The following is a 9,365-nucleotide window of genomic DNA, read 5'->3' on the forward strand; positions in this document are numbered from 1 at the left end:
GGTATGTGATCGTTGCCACAACAGCGTTCACATCCTTGGGGACCACGTCATCTCTGTACATCAGACAACAAGCCATGTACTTCCCGTGCCTCGGGTCGCACTTTGCCATCATGGACGAGGGCTCGAAGGCTCTGTTGGTGATCTCCGCCACCGAGAGCTGCTCGTGGTAGGCCTTCTCCAAGGATATGACCGGAGCATAGGATTATACCTTTATATTTTTAGTTATATTTTTTGTCAATATATTGACATGAATGTCAATTTATTATATTGACATGAATGTCAATATATTGACATATTCATGTCAATATTAATGAGAATTTATTGACATATTTGTTAATATATTGACATGAATGTCAATTTATTGACATATTTGTCAATTTATTGACATATTTGTCAATAAATTCTCAAATATTATAAACTCTCAATATATTGTCTATATATTTACAAGGATGTATTTTAATGATAGTTTACAAGGATGTATTTTATTGATAGTTTACAAGGATATATTTTATTGTCAATATATGATCGGAGCATAGGATTATACATTTATATTTTTAGGTATATTTCAATTTCATAATTGGTGGTGTTTGCATAGGATTAACTGACATATCTACTTCAAAACGCCAAGCCGACGAGCTCGAGACCGACGAGCTCAAGGCCAACAAGCTCAAGGATGCCTATTTCAATTTTATAATTTGGTGTGTTTGAAAAAGAATTCTGCCCAAGCTCTCAAAATTTTTGAAGGTGATCTCCGCCACCGAGAGCTACTCGTGGTAGGCCTTCTCCGAGGATATGACCGGAGCATAGGATTATACATTTATATTTTGATTTATATTTCAATTTTATAATTGGTGGTGTTTGCATAAAAATCTGCCAAAGCAATCTAAATTGTTGAAATACCATTATTGTTTGAAATTTAAATACAGTTAACCAGTTTAAATACTTTCTATTAATGATACCAGTTTAAATACTTTCTATTAATGATACATTTATATTATATTCACATGAATGTCGATATATTGAGAATTTATATTATAATGAGAATTTATAATATATGAAAATTTCGTGACAAATATGTCAATAAATATTCAATTTCTTGACATATTTGTCAATATATTGACATGAATGTCAATTTATTATATTGACATGAATGACAATTTAATGACATATTTGTCAATATATTGACATGAATGTCAATTTATTGACATATTTGTCAATAAAATCTCAAATATTATAAATTCTCAATATATTGTCTATATATTTACAAGGATGTATTTTATTGATAGTTTAAAAGGATATATTTTATTGTCAATAAATTCTCAATAGATCTCAACTGTCAGTTTATTTTTTAAAGTAGTTTCGTGAAATCAACATCCACAAGAACTCCAACAACTCTGAGATTTATTTTATTGGCATTTATTGACATTCATGTATAATTACTTAACTGACAGATCTACTTCAAAACGCCAAGCCGACCAGCTCGAGACCGACGAGCTCGAGGCCAACAAGCTCAAGGATGACGACGACGAGCTTGAGGTTCTTCCTCTTATTTAAATTTAGTGAACGTTTAATTTATTATATACTATTATTGACTGCCTATTTTGAATAAATATACTTTTTTATATGTAATTTTTTTTTCTATAATAGTGATTAAATTTCAAACAATAACAATAGGGGACGAATAAAGTTAAAATAATCCCTCACCAACCTACTAGTGCACAAAGGCTCGCTTGGCGTACATGAAGTCAAACTAGTGGTCAATACAAGAGAAGACCTCTGCAACACTGGTTGAGTTGGAGATCATACAGACAGCACGTTGGACCTTGGCAAGGTTTCCACCGGGGACCACAGACTTGAACCCAGTGGGACACCAATCCACAAACTGAATGGTCCTCTTCGTCTTGATGGTTGTCACAGCAGCGTTCACATCCTTGGGGACCACGTCACCTCTGTACATCAGACATCAAGCCATGTACTTCCCGTGCCTCGGGTCGCACTTTGCCATCATGGACGAGGGCTCGAAGGCGTTGTTGGTGATCTCCGCCACCGAGAGCTGCTCGTGGTAGGCCTTCTCCGAGGATTATACATTTATATTTTGATTTACATTTCAATTTTATAATTGGTGGTGTTTGCATAAAAATCTGCCCAAGCAATCTAAATTGTTGAAATACCATTATTGTTTGAAATTTAAATACAGTTAACCAGTTTAAACACTTTCTATTACTGATACATTTATATTATATTCACATGAATGTCAATATATTGAAAATTTATATTATAATGAGAATTTATAATATATGAGAATTTCTTGATAAATATGTCAATAAATTGTCAATTTCTTGACATATTTATCATATTGACATGAATGTCACTTTATTATATTGACATGAATGACAATATATTGACATGAATGACAATTTAATGACATATTTGTCAATATATTGACATGAATGTCAATTTATTATATTGACATGAATGTCAATTTATTATATCCGACGAGATCCGACCGAATCCGATGGAATCCGATGGGATCCGACCGAACCCGACGGTCTTCAAAGAGACTGGATCCGACGGGATCCGACCGTCTCCGACGAGATTCGACAATCCGACCATCTCCGACGAGATCCGACCCCTCGAAGCTGTTATTTTAATTTTTTTTTTTTTTTTTTCAGATTTTAGTTGTTTTTTTAAGTAAAGAAAATTAATTACGTTATAAAGAATGAATGAATGATATTTGTTTTTTTTATAATTTATTAGTGGATTTTTTTTAAAATTATTTGTTATATATTACGTGATTAATCTTGTTATAACTCGTGTTTTAGGACAAATTGACGTTGCTATGTGGGAGTAATTTTCCGGGTCGAATCACATATAGTGGTTCGGGAATCTTGAAGATTGTGAAAGAAAAATTCACCGCTCTTGATCTATTCCAAAGGATTGCAGAGACTTCGTTCGCTCAATTCTTCGAGGAGATGACGCTAAATTTTTCTTCAGTACTCTTACACTCTCTTCTTCTTCGAAAGATGGAGTCAACGAAAAGGGGTGAGATTCACTTCGCAATCGGAAATAAACGCGTGAGATTCGGAAGACTCGAATACGTGTTGAATGGCGTGCGAAACGCCAAGTTCGAAGTCTTGACGAATGCGTTCAAGACATGTCAAGATCAGGAGGATGCGTATATGCTCGGATTGTGCGTGTTTGTCATTGGGTATCTCCTCGGAGTAGAACACAACAAAGTCATCAACGACAAGTATCTCTACATGGTTGAGGACTAGCCGTTCTTCTATTCTCTGCCATGGGAGAACATCACGTGGGCATAGACTTTCTCCGCCCTCTCTGTGGACATGAACCGCTACTGTGTAAAACAAAAGAACAAATCCGCCAACGAGAACGTTCTTCAGAAGGAGGCGAAGTATTCCTTACCGGGGAATTTACATGCCGTGCAATATTGGGCGTTCGAGGCTATTCCGGAGATTGGTCAGCAGTTCGGGAACAATGTCGGTGTCCGAGTACCGATGATACTTTCATGGTCAAGAATTCGAGTGGTGACACGCAAGGACGTCGAGAAGGTTTGTCTTAAAAAACGGTAATTTGTAATTTATATGTTTTATAAATAATTTATACACTTATCTAAATTTTAAATATTTATAATTTTTTTCTCTTGTAGCTCGGTGTTCTTCAGATGTTGAGACCAAGGACCGGAGAGCACGAGTTTCGGAATAAACGCGTGAGATTCGGAAGACTCGAATACGTGTTGAATGGCGTGCGAAATGCCAAGTTCGAAGTCTTGACGAATGCGTTCAAGACATGTCAAGATCCGGAGGATTCGTACATGCTCGGATTGTGCGTGTTTGTCATTGGGTATCTCCCGGGAGTAGAACACAACAAAGTCATCAACGACAAGTATCTCTACATGGTTGAGGACTAGCCGTTCTTCTATTCTCTACCATGGGGAAACATCACGTGGGCAGAGACTTTCTCTACCCTCTCTGTGGACATGAACCGCTACTGTGTAAAACAAGAGAACAAATCCGCCAACGAGAATGTTCCTCAGAAGGAGGCGAAGTATTCCTTACCGGGGAATTTACACGCCGTGCAATATTGGGCGTTCGAGGCTATTCCGGAGATTGGTCAGCAGTTCGGGAACAATGTCAGGGTCCGAGTACCGATGATACTTTCGTGGTCAAGCGTTCGAGTGGTGACACGCAAGGACGTCGAGAAGGTTTTTCTTAAAAAAACGGTAAATTGTAATTTATATGTTTTATAAATAATTTATACACTTATCTAAATTTTAAATATTTATAATTTTTTTTCTCTTGTAGCTCGGTGTTCTTCAGATGTTGAGACCAAGGACCGGAGAGCGCGAGTTCTTCGAGCAACTAGAAACGCAACTCAGTCAATCGCTCCATCCGACTGAAGACGAAGACGTGGTTGAGCCACGTAATATCGAGGAAGAGATTGATTTAGTACAGTCAATCGCGAAAGAAGCCGACATACTCAGACAAGCCGAAAAGGACGAAGACGAGAACTTGTGTAGTGATGAAGACGATGATGATGATCATGTTTCAGATACACCGCGAGAACCTCGTCAGGTAAATTTTATTTATTATAAAAAAATATGATTTTTAGTTACTAGTTTTATGTGGAGTTGTTATTAGTTTCAATCATTTCAGCCCGCACTTCGCGCACCTCTCGCTCGTACCGATCATCCTGCTCGTCCCGATCATCCCGCTCGTCCCGATCATCTCTCTATGTGGTCTTTGACGGAGGAAATGTGGAATAATATGATCGAGACTCAGAATCAATTTCAAAAATCTCATAATGAACTTTGACAATCTCAGAGTCAGTTGGTAAAATCTCAGGCGACCGTCTTGAGAGCTCTAAGTACAAACGGTCGGAGGTTAGAGAGAATGAGGCGAGATCAGGTTAGTTTTAATAAATAAATATATAAATTAGTCATTTATATAAAAATGTAGTTTCTTATTCAGTATTTTGTGTCATCAACTTACAGCTTGACATGTATGCGAAGATAAACATGATGTTCTCGGACGTGACGGGTTTATGTCCTAGGCCATTACCAACTACACAAACTGGCAAACCTAGTCCACATCGATCACCGCCTCATCCTAGTCCACGACGATCCCCGTCTCCTCTTAGTTCTCCCGATCCTCCTAGTCCTCCCGCCCCTCCTAGTCCTCCGCCCTTCCTCCTTCACATGCGGCGTCGCAGCCGTCGTCTTCGCAGCCCTCGTGTACGACGAGGAAGCCGGCTTCACCTAGGACAAAACGTCCCTGGCGGGACGATATGTCAAATAAGACGCTCCCGTTGTCGACCCTAGCACAGAAGAAGGCGAAAAAGAAGGTACAAACGCCATCTCAAAAGCATATTCGAAAAGATACTTTCTCCGCTGATTTCACGGACCCGACACGGCCGAAGTATGCAACAAATAAGCGGGTGTCGCCGTTCAAACCGCTGAAGGAGCCAATACTTAAAGATTGGGAAGCCGTCGTGAAGTGTAGTCATACGCGTAAACTTGATGGTCAATTTATGCCGAAGATTTATGTGAAGATCGCTAGCGTGGAAGAAGATTTCTTCAAGATCCTTATCGAGAACGGAAAATGGCTAAACGACACGGCATGTATAACTACTTTACTTTTAATATGTATCTATAGTAAAAATTAATTATTATGTCTTAAATATATTTGTTAATCCAAATAGTTGATAGCATATTGATGCTATTATACATATGCTACGGAGACACCAACGACAATATGACGGGTATCGTCAAGACGTCTGCATCATGGATACCCAGTGGGTCCAACATGTATACGAGCGCTATACGAAAGAACAAGAGTACAAGAAGATTGTCGATGAAAAAGGCAACGAGGCGGAGATCGTAGACTGGGATCAACGAATCGTGTTTGATCCTATGACTGGATACAGAAACTCTCAAGTCTTGCCGTGGTATTGTGCGCGAGAGATTTTGTTCATCGTCAACTTCAAACAGATCCATTGGTTCACGTTCCGAGTCGACCTCCAAGAGTGGACCATAACCGTCTTGGACTGCCAAAATGACATTGTGAAGAATAGAGAACACGCCAACAACTTCAGAACGATGATGGAGGTTAGTAAACTTTAAAGTTTATAGTAAATCATATATTTATTTTCTTACATTCTTATGTTAATGTAGGATTGGTGTCAAGCGATATCAAAGGTTATGGCAATGTCAAGATTATTCAACGAGCATCCGAGGGCGGAGCGAGAGCTAGAGGGCGGGGAAATTCGACTTCCACCGTTCTTATGGCTAGTTGATGATACCTTCCACAATGTGTGAAAAGGTATGTAAAAAATTTTGTGTATAATTATTTAAGAGTTATTTGTGTATAACATTTTGTGATTTTGTCTTTCAGTGGTGATTGTGGGATGTTCGCAATCAAATACATGGAACACTTCCTTGTCGACGCCAGTTTTGATACACTACGAAGCGAGAACATTAAGACGTTCAGGAAGAAATGGTCGACAGACCTATTTTCCAATTAGAAGAGCGATATATGTATTAAATAGGATATCTCTAGTTTTATGTCATTAGATATTTTTGATATCTCTAGTTTGATGTCATTAAATATATTGGATATCTTTAGTTTCATGTCATTAAAACTATTTATGTCATTAAATATATTGGATATCTTAAGTTTGTCATTAAATTCACATTTAAATATTTTAAAGTAATAAATAAAAATATAAACATAAACATAACCACAAGCATGTTCAACTCAAACTTAAACGTCAATTGTTCAACAAAATAAGTTTTGAAAAATAAACATAACGATCACCTTAATAAATAGAGGAAATGGCGGCACAAGTGCCCAAAGTTATCGGGTTTTTACACTTATGTATCCAAACTTTTTTTTCCGCGGCATAAGTATCCAAATTCACTTCTCAGTTACACTGTTGGTGTTTTGGACGTTAAATGTAAACGACGAGCCACGTGTCTTCATCCTACAATGTCTAAGTTTATAAATGAGAGTAAGTGGCGGCACAAGTGCCCAAAGTTATCGTTTTTTTTTGCAGGTCGAGCAGGACGACTTTATCGGAGGCTGTGATTTTATAAATGAGAGTAAACTTTTTATTTATTTATTATTATTTTATAAAAAAAATCGCTTGATGATGGAAGCTCGAGTCGTCCTTGAGCTTCTCTTTGATGATGCTCGCCACCCAGCTCCTCGTGGCCTGGTGGCCGTTGGTGGCGGACGAGCCCTCGCAAGTGTGACCCGGGTTCATCTTCTTGATGCAGATTAGCTGAGTCTTCGAGAGACACGACGCGTGGATTCTCCAGGGGCAACCCTTCGATTTGCACTTGACCGTCACGCAGTGGCTGTCGTTCTTCTTGTACCGGAACGCGAACTGGTGGGCGATCGCGTACTTTCGCAGCGTCTCACGGAACTCGTGGACCCCGCTGAACTGCTGCCCCACGCTCGTTATGGTATTCTACCATTGTTGGGCTCCTTTCGAATCCGTCGCCGATGAGTCCATGAAAGGAGGGAAGAATGACGGGGCTTCGATTTTTGTGCCACCGCCGCCGGACTTGTGGTGGTTCAGGTCTTCCGGAAAGTCGTCCTGCTCGACCTGCAAAAAAAAAACGATAACTTTGGGCACTTGTGCCGTCACTTACTCTCATTTATACACTTAGACATTGTAGGATGAAGACACGTGGCTCGCCGTTTACATTTAACGTCCAAAACACCAACAGTGTAACTGAGAACTGACTTTGGATACTTATGCCGCGAAAAAAAAGTTTGGATACATAAGTGTAAAAACCCGATAACTTTGGGCACTTGTGCTGCCATTTCTTCTAATAAATATAAACAAGTTTTCACTCTCTCCATGTGCATGTCTTCATATTATGTCACACACCACCACATTTACCACATTTGCGATGAATAACAACTTTTTCTCCTTGAGATGGGTATCGATTGACTCTTCGCCTTCCTTGTTTACTTTTCTTCGGTTGACCAGCTTGTTTCTTTTCAACTGGTTCCAACACCTTCATGTTTTTTATGTCATCCGAAACGTTCCACTGATCTTCATTCCCAACAGGATATATAGATTCCTTGTACATCTCAATCCATATCTCCTTCGAATAGAAATGACTGCACAACGAATAAATGTCCACACTCCTGTGTTGTGCAGATGCGATGGCATGCTCGCACGGGATTCCAAGTAGTTGTGGTAGTCCACAAGTGCATGTGTTATTCATCAAGTGCACATCAAAGTCACCTCTCTCATCTCTAACATTACATTCAAACATCCCGAGTCCGTAGGTATTCACGTATTGTGCCTTGCCATATAGATGTTCGAGATTCTCTTGAAACTTCGGGGACAATCTTGTATCACATTTTCTAGCAATTTCTTCTCGATTAAAAAACCACGTTTGAAGTGTGAATCTAATGAACTCAAGCAAAGTGGTGATGGGAAACGTTCTAGCATTCATCGTCTTATTGTTGAAGCTTTCTGCATTATTGCTTGTCATTATATCATACCTATATAAACAGTTACATATTAGTGACGTTACACATATAGTTAAATACTTGTAATGACAAAGGGAAAAGTTTTAGTTTTACCGTTTTCCAGGGAAAAATGCTCTTGCCCACCGATCAAAACCGACTTCCTCGAGATACTTAGCCATCTCGACATCTTTTCTCCTCAATTGCCGAAAATGAGCTTCGAAAGCCCGCTTATTGAAGGCATAATTAAGCGGCATCATACAGTTCAATGCCATAATGATCGGTCTTGAACTTATGTTGGACATTTAGTTTGAGATGATGGAAGCATGTTCCATGAGGGATACCGGGGAACACAACTTCGACGCCATGTATGATGCAAACATGTCGATCGGATACGAACACCAACTCTTCAACGTGTTCACCGATAGCGTCTCTCAACTTTCTCAAAAATCAAATCCACGAAGCATGACACTCACTATCTACTAGCCCAAATGCAAGTAGATACAACTGAGAATTAGCATCCATCGCAATTGCGCATAGCAACTGTCCACCGTATTTTTTCTTAAAAAATGCACCGTCTAATGATATGACTGATAGACAAGACTTGAACCCTCTACGACACGCCCCAATAGAAAAAGAACGCGTGTTTGAATCTATCGCCATCTTTCACAAACGCCGTAAGAGTCCCTGGATTCTTCTGCTCCAACATGTATAACCAAGATGGTAACTTCTTATAAGATTCTTCTGGCGTACCCCTTACGTAAGAAATTGAGTTCTCCCTTGTTCTCCAAGCTTTCAAGTACGATATACCAACACCCCATCTTGTCTTGACTTCCTCTCTTACGTTATGCGCTGAATATT

Source organism: Urtica dioica, chromosome 6 (genome assembly GCF_054948205.1).
Source record: "Urtica dioica subsp. dioica isolate 48M chromosome 6, U.dioica_male_clone48M_v1_H2, whole genome shotgun sequence".
Lineage (NCBI taxonomy): Eukaryota > Viridiplantae > Streptophyta > Magnoliopsida > Rosales > Urticaceae > Urtica > Urtica dioica.